The sequence below is a fragment of the Ascaphus truei genome, chromosome 1 (assembly GCF_040206685.1).
Source record: "Ascaphus truei isolate aAscTru1 chromosome 1, aAscTru1.hap1, whole genome shotgun sequence".
Classification (NCBI taxonomy): domain Eukaryota; kingdom Metazoa; phylum Chordata; class Amphibia; order Anura; family Ascaphidae; genus Ascaphus; species Ascaphus truei.
The window spans coordinates 269,916,157-269,936,735 of record NC_134483.1 but is presented as its reverse complement, the minus strand read 5'-3'; positions in this window follow the sequence as shown (position 1 = coordinate 269,936,735).

Genomic DNA, 20,579 nt, shown 5'->3' with positions numbered 1-20,579 from the left:
CGGGGAGGATTAGACACAGTGTGCACTGTAAAGGGGAAGTCTGTGGCATTAACAGGAAGGGAGAAAAAGTACTTTCTACCCATTTTTATGTTCAGCGGTAAAACTGAAGTTTCTATGGAACTGCAACTCGGCTTGTGACTCTGGTTTTCACGGTCACACAAAATGCTGAAATTCGACTTATACAGTGTTTGTGCTTATTAACCTTGATGAATTCTGTCCTCTTGACGGTAGAATAATGTGTAAAGCAAAGCACAATACATTGCTATGTGTAGAAGCAAAGATATACGCGATTTCAGAATGTGTTCCTAGAACAGCTGCGAGCAACTTTTTTACTCAACGTTAACAACACATCTGAAGCTCAATATTTCTGGGCTGAAGCGGGGAGGATTAGACACAGTGTGCACTGTAAAGGGGAAGTCTGTGGCATTAACAGGAAGGGAGAAAAGGTACTTTTTTCCCATTTTTAGGTTCAGTGGTAAAACTGAAGTCTCTATGGAACTGCAGCTCGGCTTGTGACTGTGGTTTTCCCGGTCACACAAAAATGCTGAAATTCAACTTATACAGTGTTTGTGCTTATTAACCTTAATGAATTCTCTCCTCTTGACGGTAGAATAGTGTGTAAAGCAAAGCACAATACATTGCTATGTGTAGAAGCAAAGATATACGCGATTTCAGAATGTGTTCCTAGAACAGCTGCGAGCAACTTTTTTACTCAACGTTAACAACACATCTGAAGCTCAATATTTCTGGGCTGAAGCGGGGAGGATTAGACACAGTGTGCACTGTAAAGGGGAAGTCTGTGGCATTAACAGGAAGGGAGAAAAAGTACTTTCTACCCATTTTTAGGCTCAGCGGTAAAACTGAAGCATTCTGGCAGCCAAGTGGCTTGGCCTTTATTAGTGAGCCTGGTTACCCCCTCTCGGAACCACAGACTTAGAAATCGCCAGCTCATATACAGTGCATAAAATATATTTATATATATATACCCTTATACACCATTTTAATAAAAAATATCACAAAATTCTTCTAAGTCCCTCGGGAAGAGTGAAAGACGCGCACGTTCATTTTCAGAGCTCCTAGACCTTCCTATAAGAAGTTAGCCAAAAAGTTGCTTCGAAAAACGCTTAGGTTAAGTTTCAGAGTTGCTTCTAATGTACCAAAACTGGACTTAGACATAATTTCACTCTCACAACATTATGGCTGGTTGGAGACAGTCCGAACCACAAGTACCGGGTCCATGGTTCTGGCCGTATACTGGGGGGACGGGGACGACTCCCATTAACCCCTGACTATACCGGGGATACGCTTATCACAATGCCTTTCTGGTCTGTGCTGAAGGAGGGCATTCTGGCAGCCAAGTGGCTTGACCTTTATTAGTGAGCCTGGTTACCCCCTCTCGGAACCACAGACTTAGAAATCGCCAGCTCATATACAGTGCATAAAATATATTTATATATATACCCTTATACACCATTTTAATAAAAAATATCACAAAATTCTTCTAAGTCCCTCGGGAAGAGTGAAAGACGCGCACGTTCATTTTAAGAGCTCCTAGACCTTCCTATAAGAAGTTAGCCAAAAAGTAGCTTCGAAAAACGCTTAGGTTACGTTTCAGAGTTGCTTCTAATGTACCAAAGCTGGACTTAGACATAATTTCACTCTCACAACATTATGGCTGGTTGGAGACAGTCCGAACCACAAGTACCGGGTCCATGGTTCTGGCCGTATACTGGGGGGACGGGGACGACTCCCATTAACCCTGACTATACCGGGGATACGCTTATCACAATGCCTTTCTGGTCTGTGCTGAAGGAGGGCATTCTGGCAGCCAAGTGGCTTGACCTTTATTAGTGAGCCTGGTTACCCCCTCTCGGAACCACAGACTTAGAAATCGCCAGCTCATATACAGTGCATAAAATATATTTATATATATATACCCTTATACACCATTTTAATAAAAAATATCACAAAATTCTTCTAAGTCCCTCGGGAAGAGTGAAAGACGCGCACGTTCATTTTCAGAGCTCCTAGACCTTCCTATAAGAAGTTAGCCAAAAAGTTGCTTCGAAAAACGCTTAGGTTAAGTTTCAGAGTTGCTTCTAATGTACCAAAACTGGACTTAGACATAATTTCACTCTCACAACATTATGGCTGGTTGGAGACAGTCCGAACCACAAGTACCGGGTCCATGGTTCTGGCCGTATACTGGGGGGACGGGGACGACTCCCATTAACCCCTGACTATACCGGGGATACGCTTATCACAATGCCTTTCTGGTCTGTGCTGAAGGAGGGCATTCTGGCAGCCAAGTGGCTTGACCTTTATTAGTGAGCCTGGTTACCCCCTCTCGGAACCACAGACTTAGAAATCGCCAGCTCATATACAGTGCATAAAATATATTTATATATATACCCTTATACACCATTTTAATAAAAAATATCACAAAATTCTTCTAAGTCCCTCGGGAAGAGTGAAAGACGCGCACGTTCATTTTCAGAGCTCCTAGACCTTCCTATAAGAAGTTAGCCAAAAAGTAGCTGCGAAAAACGCTTACAGTAGGTTAAGTTTCAGATTTGCTTCTCATGTACCAAAGCTGGACTTAGACATAATTTCACTCTCACAACATTATGGCTGGTTGGAGACAGTCCGAACCACAAGTACCGGGTCCATGGTTCTGGCCGTATACTGGGGGGACGGGGACGACTCCCATTAACCCCTGACTATACCGGGGATACGCTTATCACAATGCCTTTCTGGTCTGTGCTGAAGCAGGGCATTCTGGTAGCCAAGTGGCTTGACATTTATTAGTGAGCCTGGTTACCCCCTCTCGGAACCACAGACTTTGAAATCGCCAGCTCATATACAGTGCATAAAATATATTTATATATATACCCTTATACACCATTTTAATAAAAAATATCACAAAATTCTTCTAAGTCCCTCGGGAAGAGTGAAAGACGCGCACGTTCATTTTCAGAGCTCCTAGACCTTCCTATAAGAAGTTAGCCAAAAAGTAGCTTCGAAAAACGCTTAGGTTAAGTTTCAGAGTTGCTTCTAATGTACCAAAGCTGGACTTAGACATAATTTCACTCTCACAACATTATGGCTGGTTGGAGACAGTCCGAACCACAAGTACCGGGTCCATGGTTCTGGCCGTATACTGGGGGGACGGGGACGACTCCCATTAACCCCTGACTATACCGGGGATACGCTTATCACAATGCCTTTCTGGTCTGTGCTGAAGGAGGTCATTCTGGCAGCCAAGTGGCTTGACCTTTATTAGTGAGCCTGGTTACCCCCTCTCGGAACCACAGACTTAGAAATCGCCAGCTCATATACAGTGCATAAAATATATTTATATATATACCCTTATACACCATTTTATTAAAAAATATCACAAAATTCTTCTAAGTCCCTCGGGAAGAGTGAAAGACGCGCACGTTCATTTTCAGAGCTCCTAGACCTTCCTATAAGAAGTTAGCCAAAAAGTAGCTTCGAAAAACGCTTAGGTTAAGTTTCAGAGTTGCTTCTAATGTACCAAAGCTGGACTTAGACATAATTTCACTCTCACAACATTATGGCTGGTTGGAGACAGTCCGAACCACAAGTACCGGGTCCATGGTTCTAGCCGTATACTGGGGGGACGGGGACGACTCCCATTAACCCCTGACTATACCGGGGATACGCTTATCACAATGCCTTTCTGGTCTGTGCTGAAGGAGGGCATTCTGGCAGCCAAGTGGCTTGACCTTTATTAGTGAGCCTGGTTACCCCCTCTCGGAACCACAGACTTAGAAATCGCCAGCTCAAATACAGTGCATAAAATATATTTATATATATACCCTTATACACCATTTTAATAAAAAATATCACAAAATTCTTCTAAGTCCCTCGGGAAGAGTGAAAGACGCGCACGTTCATTTTCAGAGCTCCTAGACCTTCCTATAAGAAGTTAGCCAAAAAGTAGCTGCGAAAAACGCTTACAGTAGGTTAAGTTTCAGATTTGCTTCTCATGTACCAAAGCTGGACTTAGACATAATTTCACTCTCACAACATTATGGCTGGTTGGAGACAGTCCGAACCACAAGTACCGGGTCCATGGTTCTGGCCGTATACTGGGGGGACGGGGACGACTCCCATTAACCCCTGACTATACCGGGGATACGCTTATCACAATGCCTTTCTGGTCTGTGCTGAAGCAGGGCATTCTGGTAGCCAAGTGGCTTGACATTTATTAGTGAGCCTGGTTACCCCCTCTCGGAACCACAGACTTTGAAATCGCCAGCTCATATACAGTGCATAAAATATATTTATATATAACCCTTATACACCATTTTAATAAAAAATTTCACAAAATTCTTCTAAGTCCCTCAGGAAGAGTGAAAGACGCGCACGTTCATTTTCAGAGCTCCTAGACCTTCCTATAAGAAGTTAGCCAAAAAGTAGCTGCGAAAAACGCTTACAGTAGGTTAAGTTTCAGAGTTGCTTCTAATGTACCAAAGCTGGACTTAGACATAATTTCACTCTCACAACATTATGGCTGGTTGGAGACAGTCCGAACCACAAGTACCGGGTCCATGGTTCTGGCCGTATACTGGGGGGACGGGGACGACTCCCATTAACCCCTGACTATACCGGGGATACGCTTATCACAATGCCTTTCTGGTCTGTGCTGAAGCAGGGCATTCTGGTAGCCAAGTGGCTTGACATTTATTAGTGAGCCTTGTTACCCCCTCTCGGAACCACAGACTTAGAAATCGCCAGCTCATATACAGTGCATAAAATATATTTATATATATACCCTTATACACCATTTTAATAAAAAATATCACAAAATTCTTCTAAGTCCCTCAGGAAGAGTGAAAGACGCGCACGTTCATTTTCAGAGCTCCTAGACCTTCCTATAAGAAGTTAGCCAAAAAGTTGCTTCGATAAACGCTTAGGTTAAGTTTGAGAGTTGCTTCTAATGTACCAAAGCTGGACTTAGACATAATTTCACTCTCACAACATTATGGCTGGTTGGAGACAGTCCGAACCACAAGTACCGGGTCCATGGTTCTGGCCGTATACTGGGGGGACGGGGACGACTCCCATTAACCCCTGACTATACCGGGGATACGCTTATCACAATGCCTTTCTGGTCTGTGCTGAAGGAGGGCATTCTGGCAGCCAAGTGGCTTGACCTTTATTAGTGAGCCTGGTTACCCCCTCTCGGAACCACAGACTTACTGTAGAAATCGCCAGCTCATATACAGTGCATAAAATATATTTATATATATACCCTTATACACCATTTTAATAAAAAATATCACAAAATTCTTCTAAGTCCCTCGGGAAGAGTGAAAGACGCGCACGTTCATTTTCAGAGCTCCTAGACCTTCCTATAAGAAGTTAGCCAAAAAGTAGCTGCGAAAAACGCTTAGGTTAAGTTTGAGAGTTGCTTCTAATGTACCAAAGCTGGACTTAGACATAATTTCACTCTCACAACATTATGGCTGGTTGGAGACAGTCCGAACCACAAGTACCGGGTCCATGGTTCTGGCCGTATACTGGGGGGACGGGGACGACTCCCATTAACCCCTGACTATACCGGGGATACGCTTATCACAATGCCTTTCTGGTCAGTGCTGAAGCAGGGCATTCTGGCAGCCAAGTGGCTTGACCTTTATTAGTGAGCCTGGTTACCCCCTCTCGGAACCACAGACTTAGAAATCGCCAGCTCATATACAGTGCATAAAATATATTTATATATATACCCTTATACACCATTTTAATAAAAAATATCACAAAATTCTTCTAAGTCCCTCGGGAAGAGTGAAAGACGCGCACGTTCATTTTCAGAGCTCCTAGACCTTCCTATAAGAAGTTAGCCAAAAAGTAGCTGCGAAAAACGCTTACAGTAGGTTAAGTTTCAGAGTTGCTTCTAATGTACCAAAGCTGGACTTAGACATAATTTCACTCTCACAACATTATGGCTGGTTGGAGACAGTCCGAACCACAAGTACCGGGTCCATGGTTCTGGCCGTATACTGGGGGGACGGGGACGACTCCCATTAACCCCTGACTATACCGGGGATACGCTTATCACAATGCCTTTCTGGTCTGTGCTGAAGCAGGGCATTCTGGTAGCCAAGTGGCTTGACATTTATTAGTGAGCCTGGTTACCCCCTCTCGGAACCACAGACTTAGAAATCGCCAGCTCATATACAGTGCATAAAATATATTTATATATATACCCTTATACACCATTTTAATAAAAAATATCACAAAATTCTTCTAAGTCCCTCAGGAAGAGTGAAAGACGCGCACGTTCATTTTCAGAGCTCCTAGACCTTCCTATAAGAAGTTAGCCAAAAAGTTGCTTCGATAAACGCTTAGGTTAAGTTTCAGAGTTGCTTCTAATGTACCAAAGCTGGACTTAGACATAATTTCACTCTCACAACATTATGGCTGGTTGGAGACAGTCCGAACCACAAGTACCGGGTCCATGGTTCTAGCCGTATACTGGGGGGACGGGGACGACTCCCATTAACCCCTGACTATACCGGGGATACGCTTATCACAATGCCTTTCTGGTCTGTGCTGAAGGAGGGCATTCTGGCAGCCAAGTGGCTTGACCTTTATTAGTGAGCCTGGTTACCCCCTCTCGGAACCACAGACTTAGAAATCGCCAGCTCATATACAGTGCATAAAATATATTTATATATATACCCTTATACACCATTTTAATAAAAAATATCACAAAATTCTTCTAAGTCCCTCAGGAAGAGTGAAAGACGCGCACGTTCATTTTCAGAGCTCCTAGAACTTCCTATAAGAAGTTAGCCAAAAAGTAGCTGCGAAAAACGTTAAACAGTAGGTTAAGTTTCAGAGTTGCTTCTAATGTACCAAAGCTGGACTTAGACATAATTTCACTCTCACAACATTATGGCTGGTTGGAGACAGTCCGAACCACAAGTACCGGGTCCATGGTTCTGGCCGTATACTGGGGGGACGGGGACGACTCCCATAAAGCCCTGACTATACCGGGGATACGCTTATCACAATGCCTTTCTGGTCTGTGCTGAAGCAGGGCATTCTGGCAGCCAAGTGGCTTGACCTTTATTAGTGAGCCTGGTTACCCCCTCTCGGAACCACAGACTTAGAAATCGCCAGCTCATATACAGTGCATAAAATATATTTATATATATACAGTACCCTTATACACCATTTTAATAAAAAATATCACAAAATTCTTCTAAGTCCCTCGGGAAGAGTGAAAGACGCGCACGTTCATTTTCAGAGCTCCTAGACCTTCCTATAAGAAGTTAGCCAAAAAGTAGCTGCGAAAAACGCTTACAGTAGGTTAAGTTTCAGAGTTGCTTCTAATGTACCAAAGCTGGACTTAGACATAATTTCACTCTCACAACATTATGGCTGGTTGGAGACAGTCCGAACCACAAGTACCGGGTCCATGGTTCTGGCCGTATACTGGGGGGACGGGGACGACTCCCATTAACCCCTGACTATACCGGGGATACGCTTATCACAATGCCTTTCTGGTCTGTGCTGAAGCAGGGCATTCTGGTAGCCAAGTGGCTTGACATTTATTAGTGAGCCTGGTTACCCCCTCTCGGAACCACAGACTTAGAAATCGCCAGCTCATATACAGTGCATAAAATATATTTATATATATACCCTTATACACCATTTTAATAAAAAATATCACAAAATTCTTCTAAGTCCCTCAGGAAGAGTGAAAGACGCGCACGTTCATTTTCAGAGCTCCTAGACCTTCCTATAAGAAGTTAGCCAAAAAGTTGCTTCGATAAACGCTTAGGTTAAGTTTCAGAGTTGCTTCTAATGTACCAAAGCTGGACTTAGACATAATTTCACTCTCACAACATTATGGCTGGTTGGAGACAGTCCGAACCACAAGTACCGGGTCCATGGTTCTAGCCGTATACTGGGGGGACGGGGACGACTCCCATTAACCCCTGACTATACCGGGGATACGCTTATCACAATGCCTTTCTGGTCTGTGCTGAAGGAGGGCATTCTGGCAGCCAAGTGGCTTGACCTTTATTAGTGAGCCTGGTTACCCCCTCTCGGAACCACAGACTTAGAAATCGCCAGCTCATATACAGTGCATAAAATATATTTATATATATACCCTTACAGTATACACCATTTTAATAAAAAATATCACAAAATTCTTCTAAGTCCCTCAGGAAGAGTGAAAGACGCGCACGTTCATTTTCAGAGCTCCTAGAACTTCCTATAAGAAGTTAGCCAAAAAGTAGCTGCGAAAAACGTTAAACAGTAGGTTAAGTTTCAGAGTTGCTTCTAATGTACCAAAGCTGGACTTAGACATAATTTCACTCTCACAACATTATGGCTGGTTGGAGACAGTCCGAACCACAAGTACCGGGTCCATGGTTCTGGCCGTATACTGGGGGGACGGGGACGACTCCCATAAAGCCCTGACTATACCGGGGATACGCTTATCACAATGCCTTTCTGGTCTGTGCTGAAGCAGGGCATTCTGGCAGCCAAGTGGCTTGACCTTTATTAGTGAGCCTGGTTACCCCCTCTCGGAACCACAGACTTAGAAATCGCCAGCTCATATACAGTGCATAAAATATATTTATATATATACCCTTATACACCATTTTAATAAAAAATATCACAAAATTCTTCTAAGTCCCTCGGGAAGAGTGAAAGACGCGCACGTTCATTTTCAGAGCTCCTAGACCTTCCTATAAGAAGTTAGCCAAAAAGTAGCTTCGAAAAACGCTTAGGTTAAGTTTGAGAGTTGCTTCTAATGTACCAAAGCTGGACTTAGACATAATTTCACTCTCACAACATTATGGCTGGTTGGAGACAGTCCGAACCACAAGTACCGGGTCCATGGTTCTGGCCGTATACTGGGGGGACGGGGACGACTCCCATTAACCCCTGACTATACCGGGGATACGCTTATCACAATGCCTTTCTGGTCAGTGCTGAAGCAGGGCATTCTGGCAGCCAAGTGGCTTGACCTTTATTAGTGAGCCTGGTTACCCCCTCTCGGAACCACAGACTTAGAAATCGCCAGCTCATATACAGTGCATAAAATATATTTATATATATACCCTTATACACCATTTTAATAAAAAATATCACAAAATTCTTCTAAGTCCCTCGGGAAGAGTGAAAGACGCGCACGTTCATTTTCAGAGCTCCTAGACCTTCCTATAAGAAGTTAGCCAAAAAGTAGCTGCGAAAAACGCTTACAGTAGGTTAAGTTTGAGAGTTGCTTCTAATGTACCAAAGCTGGACTTAGACATAATTTCACTCTCACAACATTATGGCTGGTTGGAGACAGTCCGAACCACAAGTACCGGGTCCATGGTTCTGGCCGTATACTGGGGGGACGGGGACGACTCCCATTAACTCCTGACTATACCGGGGATACGCTTATCACAATGCCTTTCTGGTCTGTGCTGAAGCAGGGCATTCTGGTAGCCAAGTGGCTTGACATTTATTAGTGAGCCTGGTTACCCCCTCTCGGAACCACAGACTTAGAAATCGCCAGCTCATATACAGTGCATAAAATATATTTATAAATATACCCTTATACACCATTTTAATAAAAAATATCACAAAATTCTTCTAAGTCCCTCGGGAAGAGTGAAAGACGCGCACGTTCATTTTCAGAGCTCCTAGACCTTCCTATAAGAAGTTAGCCAAAAAGTAGCTGCGAAAAACGCTTACAGTAGGTTAAGTTTCAGAGTTGCTTCTAATGTACCAAAGCTGGACTTAGACATAATTTCACTCTCACAACATTATGGCTGGTTGGAGACAGTCCGAACCACAAGTACCGGGTCCATGGTTCTGGCCGTATACTGGGGGGACGGGGACGACTCCCATTAACCCCTGACTATACCGGGGATACGCTTATCACAATGCCTTTCTGGTCTGTGCTGAAGCAGGGCATTCTGGCAGCCAAGTGGCTTGACCTTTATTAGTGAGCCTGGTTACCCCCTCTCGGAACCACAGACTTAGAAATCGCCAGCTCATATACAGTGCATAAAATATATTTATATATATACCCTTATACACCATTTTAATAAAAAATATCACAAAATTCTTCTAAGTCCCTCGGGAAGAGTGAAAGACGCGCACGTTCATTTTCAGAGCTCCTAGACCTTCCTATAAGAAGTTAGCCAAAAAGTAGCTTCGAAAAACGCTTAGGTTAAGTTTGAGAGTTGCTTCTAATGTACCAAAGCTGGACTTAGACATAATTTCACTCTCACAACATTATGGCTGGTTGGAGACAGTCCGAACCACAAGTACCGGGTCCATGGTTCTGGCCGTATACTGGGGGGACGGGGACGACTCCCATTAACCCCTGACTATACCGGGGATACGCTTATCACAATGCCTTTCTGGTCAGTGCTGAAGCAGGGCATTCTGGCAGCCAAGTGGCTTGACCTTTATTAGTGAGCCTGGTTACCCCCTCTCGGAACCACAGACTTAGAAATCTCCAGCTCATATACAGTGCATAAAATATATTTATATATATACCCTTATACACCATTTTAATAAAAAATATCACAAAATTCTCTAAGTCCCTCGGGAAAAGTGAAAGACGCGCACGTTCATTTTCAGAGCTCCTAGACCTTCCTATAAGAAGTTAGCCAAAAAGTAGCTGCGAAAAACGCTTACAGTAGGTTAAGTTTCAGAGTTGCTTCTAATGTACCAAAGCTGGACTTAGACATAATTTCACTCTCACAACATTATGGCTGGTTGGAGACAGTCCGAACCACAAGTACCGGGTCCATGGTTCTGGCCGTATACTGGGGGGACGGGGACGACTCCCATTAACTTCTGACTATACCGGGGATACGCTTATCACAATGCCTTTCTGGTCTGTGCTGAAGCAGGGCATTCTGGTAGCCAAGTGGCTTGACATTTATTAGTGAGCCTGGTTACCCCCTCTCGGAACCACAGACTTAGAAATCGCCAGCTCATATACAGTGCATAAAATATATTTATATATATACCCTTATACACCATTTTAATAAAAAATATCACAAAATTCTTCTAAGTCCCTCAGGAAGAGTGAAAGACGCGCACGTTCATTTTCAGAGCTCCTAGACCTTCCTATAAGAAATTAGCCAAAAATTATTGCGAAAAACGCTTACAGTAGGTTAAGTTTCAGAGTTGCTTCTAATGTACCAAAGCTGGACTTAGACATAATTTCACTCTCACAACATTATGGCTGGTTGGAGACAGTCCGAACCACAAGTACCGGGTCCATGGTTCTGGCCGTATACTGGGGGGACGGGGACGACTCCCATTAACCCCTGACTATACCGGGGATACGCTTATCACAATGCCTTTCTGGTCTGTGCTGAAGGAGGTCATTCTGGCAGCCAAGTGGCTTGACCTTTATTAGTGAGCCTGGTTACCCCCTCTCGGAACCACAGACTTAGAAATCGCCAGCTCATATACAGTGCATAAAATATATTTATATATATACCCTTATACACCATTTTATTAAAAAATATCACAAAATTCTTCTAAGTCCCTCGGGAAGAGTGAAAGACGCGCACGTTCATTTTCAGAGCTCCTAGACCTTCCTATAAGAAGTTAGCCAAAAAGTAGCTTCGAAAAACGCTTGGTTAAGTTTCAGAGTTGCTTCTAATGTACCAAAGCTGGACTTAGACATAATTTCACTCTCACAACATTATGGCTGGTTGGAGACAGTCCGAACCACAAGTACCGGGTCCATGGTTCTGGCCGTATACTGGGGGGATGGGGACGACTCCCATTAACCCCTGACTATACCGGGGATACGCTTATCACAATGCCTTTCTGGTCTGTGCTGAAGCAGGGCATTCTGGCAGCCAAGTGGCTTGACCTTTATTAGTGAGCCTGGTTACCCCCTCTCGGAACCACAGACTTAGAAATCGCCAGCTCATATACAGTGCATAAAATATATTTATATATATACCCTTATACACCATTTTAATAAAAAATATCACAAAATTCTTCTAAGTCCCTCGGGAAGAGTGAAAGACGCGCACGTTCATTTTCAGAGCTCCTAGACCTTCCTATAAGAAGTTAGCCAAAAAGTAGCTTCGAAAAACGCTTAGGTTAAGTTTGAGAGTTGCTTCTAATGTACCAAAGCTGGACTTAGACATAATTTCACTCTCACAACATTATGGCTGGTTGGAGACAGTCCGAACCACAAGTACCGGGTCCATGGTTCTGGCCGTATACTGGGGGGACGGGGACGACTCCCATTAACCCCTGACTATACCGGGGATACGCTTATCACAATGCCTTTCTGGTCAGTGCTGAAGCAGGGCATTCTGGCAGCCAAGTGGCTTGACCTTTATTAGTGAGCCTGGTTACCCCCTCTCGTTACCACAGACTTAGAAATCGCCAGCTCATATACAGTGCATAAAATATATTTATATATATACCCTTATACACCATTTTAATAAAAAATATCACAAAATTCTTCTAAGTCCCTCGGGAAGAGTGAAAGACGCGCACGTTCATTTTCAGAGCTCCTAGACCTTCCTATAAGAAGTTAGCCAAAAAGTAGCTGCGAAAAACGCTTACAGTAGGTTAAGTTTCAGAGTTGCTTCTAATGTACCAAAGCTGGACTTAGACATAATTTCACTCTCACAACATTATGGCTGGTTGGAGACAGTCCGAACCACAAGTACCGGGTCCATGGTTCTGGCCGTATACTGGGGGGACGGGGACGACTCCCATTAACTCCTGACTATACCGGGGATACGCTTATCACAATGCCTTTCTGGTCTGTGCTGAAGCAGGGCATTCTGGTAGCCAAGTGGCTTGACATTTATTAGTGAGCCTGGTTACCCCCTCTCGGAACCACAGACTTAGAAATCGCCAGCTCATATACAGTGCATAAAATATATTTATATATATACCCTTATACACCATTTTAATAAAAAATATCACAAATTTCTTCTAAGTCCCTCGGGAAGAGTGAAAGACGCGCACGTTCATTTTCAGAGCTCCTAGACCTTCCTATAAGAAGTTAGCCAAAAAGTAGCTTCGAAAAACGCTTAGGTTAAGTTTCAGAGTTGCTTCTAATGTACCAAAGCTGGACTTAGACATAATTTCACTCTCACAACATTATGGCTGGTTGGAGAGAGTCCGAACCACAAGTACCGGGTCCATGGTTCTGGGCGTATACTGGGGGGGGACTCCCATTAACCCCTGACTATACCGGGGATACGCTTATCACAATGCCGTTCTGGTCTGTGCTGAAGGAGGGCATTCTGGCAGCCAAGTGGCTTGACCTTTATTAGTGAGCCTGGTGACCCCCTCTCGGAACCACAGACTTAGAAATCGCCAGCTCATATACAGTGCATAAAATATATTTATATATATACCCTTATACACCATTTTATTAAAAAATATCACAAAATTCTTCTAAGTCCCTCGGGAAGAGTGAAAGACGCGCACGTTCATTTTCAGAGCTCCTAGACCTTCCTATAAGAAGTTAGCCAAAAAGTAGCTTCGAAAAACGCTTAGGTTAAGTTTCAGAGTTGCTTCTAATGTACCAAAGCTGGACTTAGACATAATTTCACTCTCACAACATTATGGCTGGTTGGAGACAGTCCGAACCACAAGTACCGGGTCCATGGTTCTAGCCGTATACTGGGGGGACGGGGACGACTCCCATTAACCCCTGACTATACCGGGGATACGCTTATCACAATGCCTTTCTGGTCTGTGCTGAAGGAGGGCATTCTGGCAGCCAAGTGGCTTGACCTTTATTAGTGAGCCTGGTTACCCCCTCTCGGAACCACAGACTTAGAAATCGCCAGCTCAAATACAGTGCATAAAATATATTTATATATATACCCTTATACACCATTTTAATAAAAAATATCACAAAATTCTTCTAAGTCCCTCGGGAAGAGAGAAAGACGCGCACGTTCATTTTCAGAGCTCCTAGACCTTCCTATAAGAAGTTAGCCAAAAAGTAGCTGCGAAAAACGCTTACAGTAGGTTAAGTTTCAGATTTGCTTCTCATGTACCAAAGCTGGACTTAGACATAATTTCACTCTCACAACATTATGGCTGGTTGGAGACAGTCCGAACCACAAGTACCGGGTCCATGGTTCTGGCCGTATACTGGGGGGACGGGGACGACTCCCATTAACCCCTGACTATACCGGGGATACGCTTATCACAATGCCTTTCTGGTCTGTGCTGAAGCAGGGCATTCTGGTAGCCAAGTGGCTTGACATTTATTAGTGAGCCTGGTTACCCCCTCTCGGAACCACAGACTTTGAAATCGCCAGCTCATATACAGTGCATAAAATATATTTATATATAACCCTTATACACCATTTTAATAAAAAATTTCACAAAATTCTTCTAAGTCCCTCAGGAAGAGTGAAAGACGCGCACGTTCATTTTCAGAGCTCCTAGACCTTCCTATAAGAAGTTAGCCAAAAAGTAGCTGCGAAAAACGCTTACAGTAGGTTAAGTTTCAGAGTTGCTTCTAATGTACCAAAGCTGGACTTAGACATAATTTCACTCTCACAACATTATGGCTGGTTGGAGACAGTCCGAACCACAAGTACCGGGTCCATGGTTCTGGCCGTATACTGGGGGGACGGGGACGACTCCCATTAACCCCTGACTATACCGGGGATACGCTTATCACAATGCCTTTCTGGTCTGTGCTGAAGCAGGGCATTCTGGTAGCCAAGTGGCTTGACATTTATTAGTGAGCCTGGTTACCCCCTCTCGGAACCACAGACTTAGAAATCGCCAGCTCATATACAGTGCATAAAATATATTTATATATATACCCTTATACACCATTTTAATAAAAAATATCACAAAATTCTTCTAAGTCCCTCAGGAAGAGTGAAAGACGCGCACGTTCATTTTCAGAGCTCCTAGACCTTCCTATAAGAAGTTAGCCAAAAAGTTGCTTCGATAAACGCTTAGGTTAAGTTTCAGAGTTGCTTCTAATGTACCAAAGCTGGACTTAGACATAATTTCACTCTCACAACATTATGGCTGGTTGGAGACAGTCCGAACCACAAGTACCGGGTCCATGGTTCTGGCCGTATACTGGGGGGATGGGGACGACTCCCATTAACCCCTGACTATACCGGGGATACGCTTATCACAATGCCTTTCTGGTCTGTGCTGAAGCAGGGCATTCTGGCAGCCAAGTGGCTTGACCTTTATTAGTGAGCCTGGTTACCCCCTCTCGGAACCACAGACTTAGAAATCGCCAGCTCATATACAGTGCATAAAATATATTTATATATATACCCTTATACACCATTTTAATAAAAAATATCACAAAATTCTTCTAAGTCCCTCGGGAAGAGTGAAAGACGCGCACGTTCATTTTCAGAGCTCCTAGACCTTCCTATAAGAAGTTAGCCAAAAAGTAGCTTCGAAAAACGCTTAGGTTAAGTTTGAGAGTTGCTTCTAATGTACCAAAGCTGGACTTAGACATAATTTCACTCTCACAACATTATGGCTGGTTGGAGACAGTCCGAACCACAAGTACCGGGTCCATGGTTCTGGCCGTATACTGGGGGGACGGGGACGACTCCCATTAACCCCTGACTATACCGGGGATACGCTTATCACAATGCCTTTCTGGTCAGTGCTGAAGCAGGGCATTCTGGCAGCCAAGTGGCTTGACCTTTATTAGTGAGCCTGGTTACCCCCTCTCGGAACCACAGACTTAGAAATCGCCAGCTCATATACAGTGCATAAAATATATTTATATATATACCCTTATACACCATTTTAATAAAAAATATCACAAAATTCTTCTAAGTCCCTCGGGAAGAGTGAAAGACGCGCACGTTCATTTTCAGAGCTCCTAGACCTTCCTATAAGAAGTTAGCCAAAAAGTAGCTGCGAAAAACGCTTACAGTAGGTTAAGTTTCAGAGTTGCTTCTAATGTACCAAAGCTGGACTTAGACATAATTTCACTCTCACAACATTATGGCTGGTTGGAGACAGTCCGAACCACAAGTACCGGGTCCATGGTTCTGGCCGTATACTGGGGGGACGGGGACGACTCCCATTAACTCCTGACTATACCGGGGATACGCTTATCACAATGCCTTTCTGGTCTGTGCTGAAGCAGGGCATTCTGGTAGCCAAGTGGCTTGACATTTATTAGTGAGCCTGGTTACCCCCTCTCGGAACCACAGACTTAGAAATCGCCAGCTCATATACAGTGCATAAAATATATTTATATATATACCCTTATACACCATTTTAATAAAAAATATCACAAAATTCTTCTAAGTCCCTCGGGAAGAGTGAAAGACGCGCACGTTCATTTTCAGAGCTCCTAGACCTTCCTATAAGAAGTTAGCCAAAAAGTAGCTGCGAAAAACGCTTACAGTAGGTTAAGTTTCAGAGTTGCTTCTAATGTACCAAAGCTGGACTTAGACATAATTTCACTCTCACAACATTATGGCTGGTTGGAGACAGTCCGAACCACAAGTACCGGGTCCATGGTTCTGGCCGTATACTGGGGGGACGGGGACGACTCCCATTAACCCCTGACTATACCGGGGATACGCTTATCACAATGCCTTTCTGGTCTGTGCTGAAGCAGGGCATTCTGGCAGCCAAGTGGCTTGACCTTTATTAGTGAGCCTGGTTACCCCCTCTCGGAACCACAGACTTAGAAATCGCCAGCTCATATACAGTGCATAAAATATATTTATATATATACCCTTATACACCATTTTAATAAAAAATATCACAAAATTCTTCTAAGTCCCTCGGGAAGAGTGAAAGACGCGCACGTTCATTTTCAGAGCTCCTAGACCTTCCTATAAGAAGTTAGCCAAAAAGTAGCTTCGAAAAACGCTTAGGTTAAGTTTGAGAGTTGCTTCTAATGTACCAAAGCTGGACTTAGACATAATTTCACTCTCACAACATTATGGCTGGTTGGAGACAGTCCGAACCACAAGTACCGGGTCCATGGTTCTGGCCGTATACTGGGGGGACGGGGACGACTCCCATTACCCCTGACTATACCGGGGATACGCTTATCACAATGCCTTTCTGGTCAGTGCTGAAGCAGGGCATTCTGGCAGCCAAGTGGCTTGACCTTTATTAGTGAGCCTGGTTACCCCCTCTCGGAACCACAGACTTAGAAATCGCCAGCTCATATACAGTGCATAAAATATATTTATATATATACCCTTATACACCATTTTAATAAAAAATATCACAAAATTCTTCTAAGTCCCTCGGGAAGAGTGAAAGACGCGCACGTTCATTTTCAGAGCTCCTAGACCTTCCTATAAGAAGTTAGCCAAAAAGTAGCTGCGAAAAACGCTTACAGTAGGTTAAGTTTCAGATTTGCTTCTCATGTACCAAAGCTGGACTTAGACATAATTTCACTCTCACAACATTATGGCTGGTTGGAGACAGTCCGAACCACAAGTACCGGGTCCATGGTTCTGGCCGTATACTGGGGGGACGGGGACGACTCCCATTAACCCCTGACTATACCGGGGATACGCTTATCACAATGCCTTTCTGGTCTGTGCTGAAGCAGGGCATTCTGGTAGCCAAGTGGCTTGACATTTATTAGTGAGCCTGGTTACCCCCTCTCGGAACCACAGACTTTGAAATCGCCAGCTCATATACAGTGCATAAAATATATTTATATATAACCCTTATACACCATTTTAATAAAAAATTTCACAAAATTCTTCTAAGTCCCTCAGGAAGAGTGAAAGACGCGCACGTTCATTTTCAGAGCTCCTAGACCTTCCTATAAGAAGTTAGCCAAAAAGTAGCTGCGAAAAACGCTTACAGTAGGTTAAGTTTCAGAGTTGCTTCTAATGTACCAAAGCTGGACTTAGACATAATTTCACTCTCACAACATTATGGCTGGTTGGAGACAGTCCGAACCACAAGTACCGGGTCCATGGTTCTGGCCGTATACTGGGGGGACGGGGACGACTCCCATTAACCCCTGACTATACCGGGGATACGCTTATCACAATGCCTTTCTGGTCTGTGCTGAAGCAGGGCATTCTGGCAGCCAAGTGGCTTGACCTTTATTAGTGAGCCTGGTTACCCCCTCTCGGAACCACAGACTTAGAAATCGCCAGCTCATATACAGTGCATAAAATATATTTATATATATACCCTTATACACCATTTTAATAAAAAATATCACAAAATTCTTCTAAGTCCCTCGGGAAGAGTGAAAGACGCGCACGTTCATTTTCAGAGCTCCTAGACCTTCCTATAAGAAGTTAGCCAAAAAGTAGCTTCGAAAAACGCTTAGGTTAAGTTTGAGAGTTGCTTCTAATGTACCAAAGCTGGACTTAGACATAATTTCACTCTCACAACATTATGGCTGGTTGGAGACAGTCCGAACCACAAGTACCGGGTCCATGGTTCTGGCCGTATACTGGGGGGACGGGGACGACTCCCATTAACCCCTGACTATACCGGGGATACGCTTATCACAATGCCTTTCTGGTCTGTGCTGAAGCAGGGCATTCTGGCAGCCAAGTGGCTTGACCTTTATTAGTGAGCCTGGTTACACCCTCTCGGAACCACAGACTTAGAAATCGCCAGCTCATATACAGTGCATAAAATATATTTATATATATACCCTTATACACCATTTTATTAAAAATTATCACAAAATTCTTCTAAGTCCCTCGGGAAGAGAGAAAGACGCGCACGTTCATTTTCAGAGCTCCTAGACCTTCCTATAAGAAGTTAGCCAAAAAGTAGCTTCGAAAAACGCTTAGGTTAAGTTTGAGAGTTGCTTCTAATGTACCAAAGCTGGAATTAGACATAATTTCACTCTCACAACATTATGGCTGGTTGTAGACAGTCCGAACCACAAGTACCGGGTCCATGGTTCTGGCCGTATACTGGGGGGACGGGGACGACTCCAATTAACCCCTGACTATACCGGGGATACGCTTATCACAATGCCTTTCTGGTCTGTGCTGAAGCAGGGCATTCTGGCAGCCAAGTGGCTTGACCTTTATTAGTGATCCTGGTTACACCCTCTCGGAACCACAGACTTAGAAATCGCCAGCTCATATACAGTGCATAAAATATATTTATATATATACCCTTATACACCATTTTAATAAAAATTATCACAAAATTCTTCCAAGTCCCTCGGGAAGAGTGAAAGACGCGCACGTTCATTTTCAGAGCTCCTAGACCTTCCTATAAGAAGTTAGCCAAAAAGTAGCTTCGAAAAACGCATAGGTTAAGTTTCAGAGTTGCTTCTAATGTACCAAAGCTGGACTTAGACATAATTTCACTCTCACAACATTATGGCTGGTTGGAGACAGTCCGAACCACAAGTACCGGGTCCATGGTTCTGGGCGTATACTGGGGGGGGACTCCCATTAACCCCTGACTATACCGGGGATACGCTTATCACAATGCCGTTCTGGTCTGTGCTGAAGGAGGGCATTCTGGCAGCCAAGTGGCTTGACCTTTATTAGTGAGCCTGGTGACCCCCTCTCGGAACCACAGACTTAGAAATCGCCAGCTCATATACAGTGCATAAAATATATTTATATATATACCCTTATACACCATTTTATTAAAAAATATCACAAAATTCTTCTAAGTCCCTCGGGAAGAGTGAAAGACGCGCACGTTCATTTTCAGAGCTCCTAGACCTTCCTATAAGAAGTTAGCCAAAAAGTAGCTTCGAAAAACGCTTAGGTTAAGTTTCAGAGTTGCTTCTAATGTACCAAAGCTGGACTTAGACATAATTTCACTCTCACAACATTATGGCTGGTTGGAGACAGTCCGAACCACAAGTACCGGGTCCATGGTTCTAGCCGTATACTGGGGGGACGGGGACGACTCCCATTAACCCCTGACTATACCGGGGATACGCTTATCACAATGCCTTTCTGGTCTGTGCTGAAGGAGGGCATTCTGGCAGCCAAGTGGCTTGACCTTTATTAGTGAGCCTGGTTACCCCCTCTCGGAACCACAGACTTAGAAATCGCCAGCTCAAATACAGTGCATAAAATATATTTATATATATACCCTTATACACCATTTTAATAAAAAATATCACAAAATTCTTCTAAGTCCCTCGGGAAGAGAGAAAGACGCGCACGTTCATTTTCAGAGCTCCTAGACCTTCCTATAAGAAGTTAGCCAAAAAGTAGCTGCGAAAAACGCTTACAGTAGGTTAAGTTTCAGATTTGCTTCTCATGTACCAAAGCTGGACTTAGACATAATTTCACTCTCACAACATTATGGCTGGTTGGAGACAGTCCGAACCACAAGTACCGGGTCCATGGTTCTGGCCGTATACTGGGGGGACGGGGACGACTCCCATTAACCCCTGACTATACCGGGGATACGCTTATCACAATGCCTTTCTGGTCTGTGCTGAAGCAGGGCATTCTGGTAGCCAAGTGGCTTGACATTTATTAGTGAGCCTGGTTACCCCCTCTCGGAACCACAGACTTTGAAATCGCCAGCTCATATACAGTGCATAAAATATATTTATATATAACCCTTATACACCATTTTAATAAAAAATT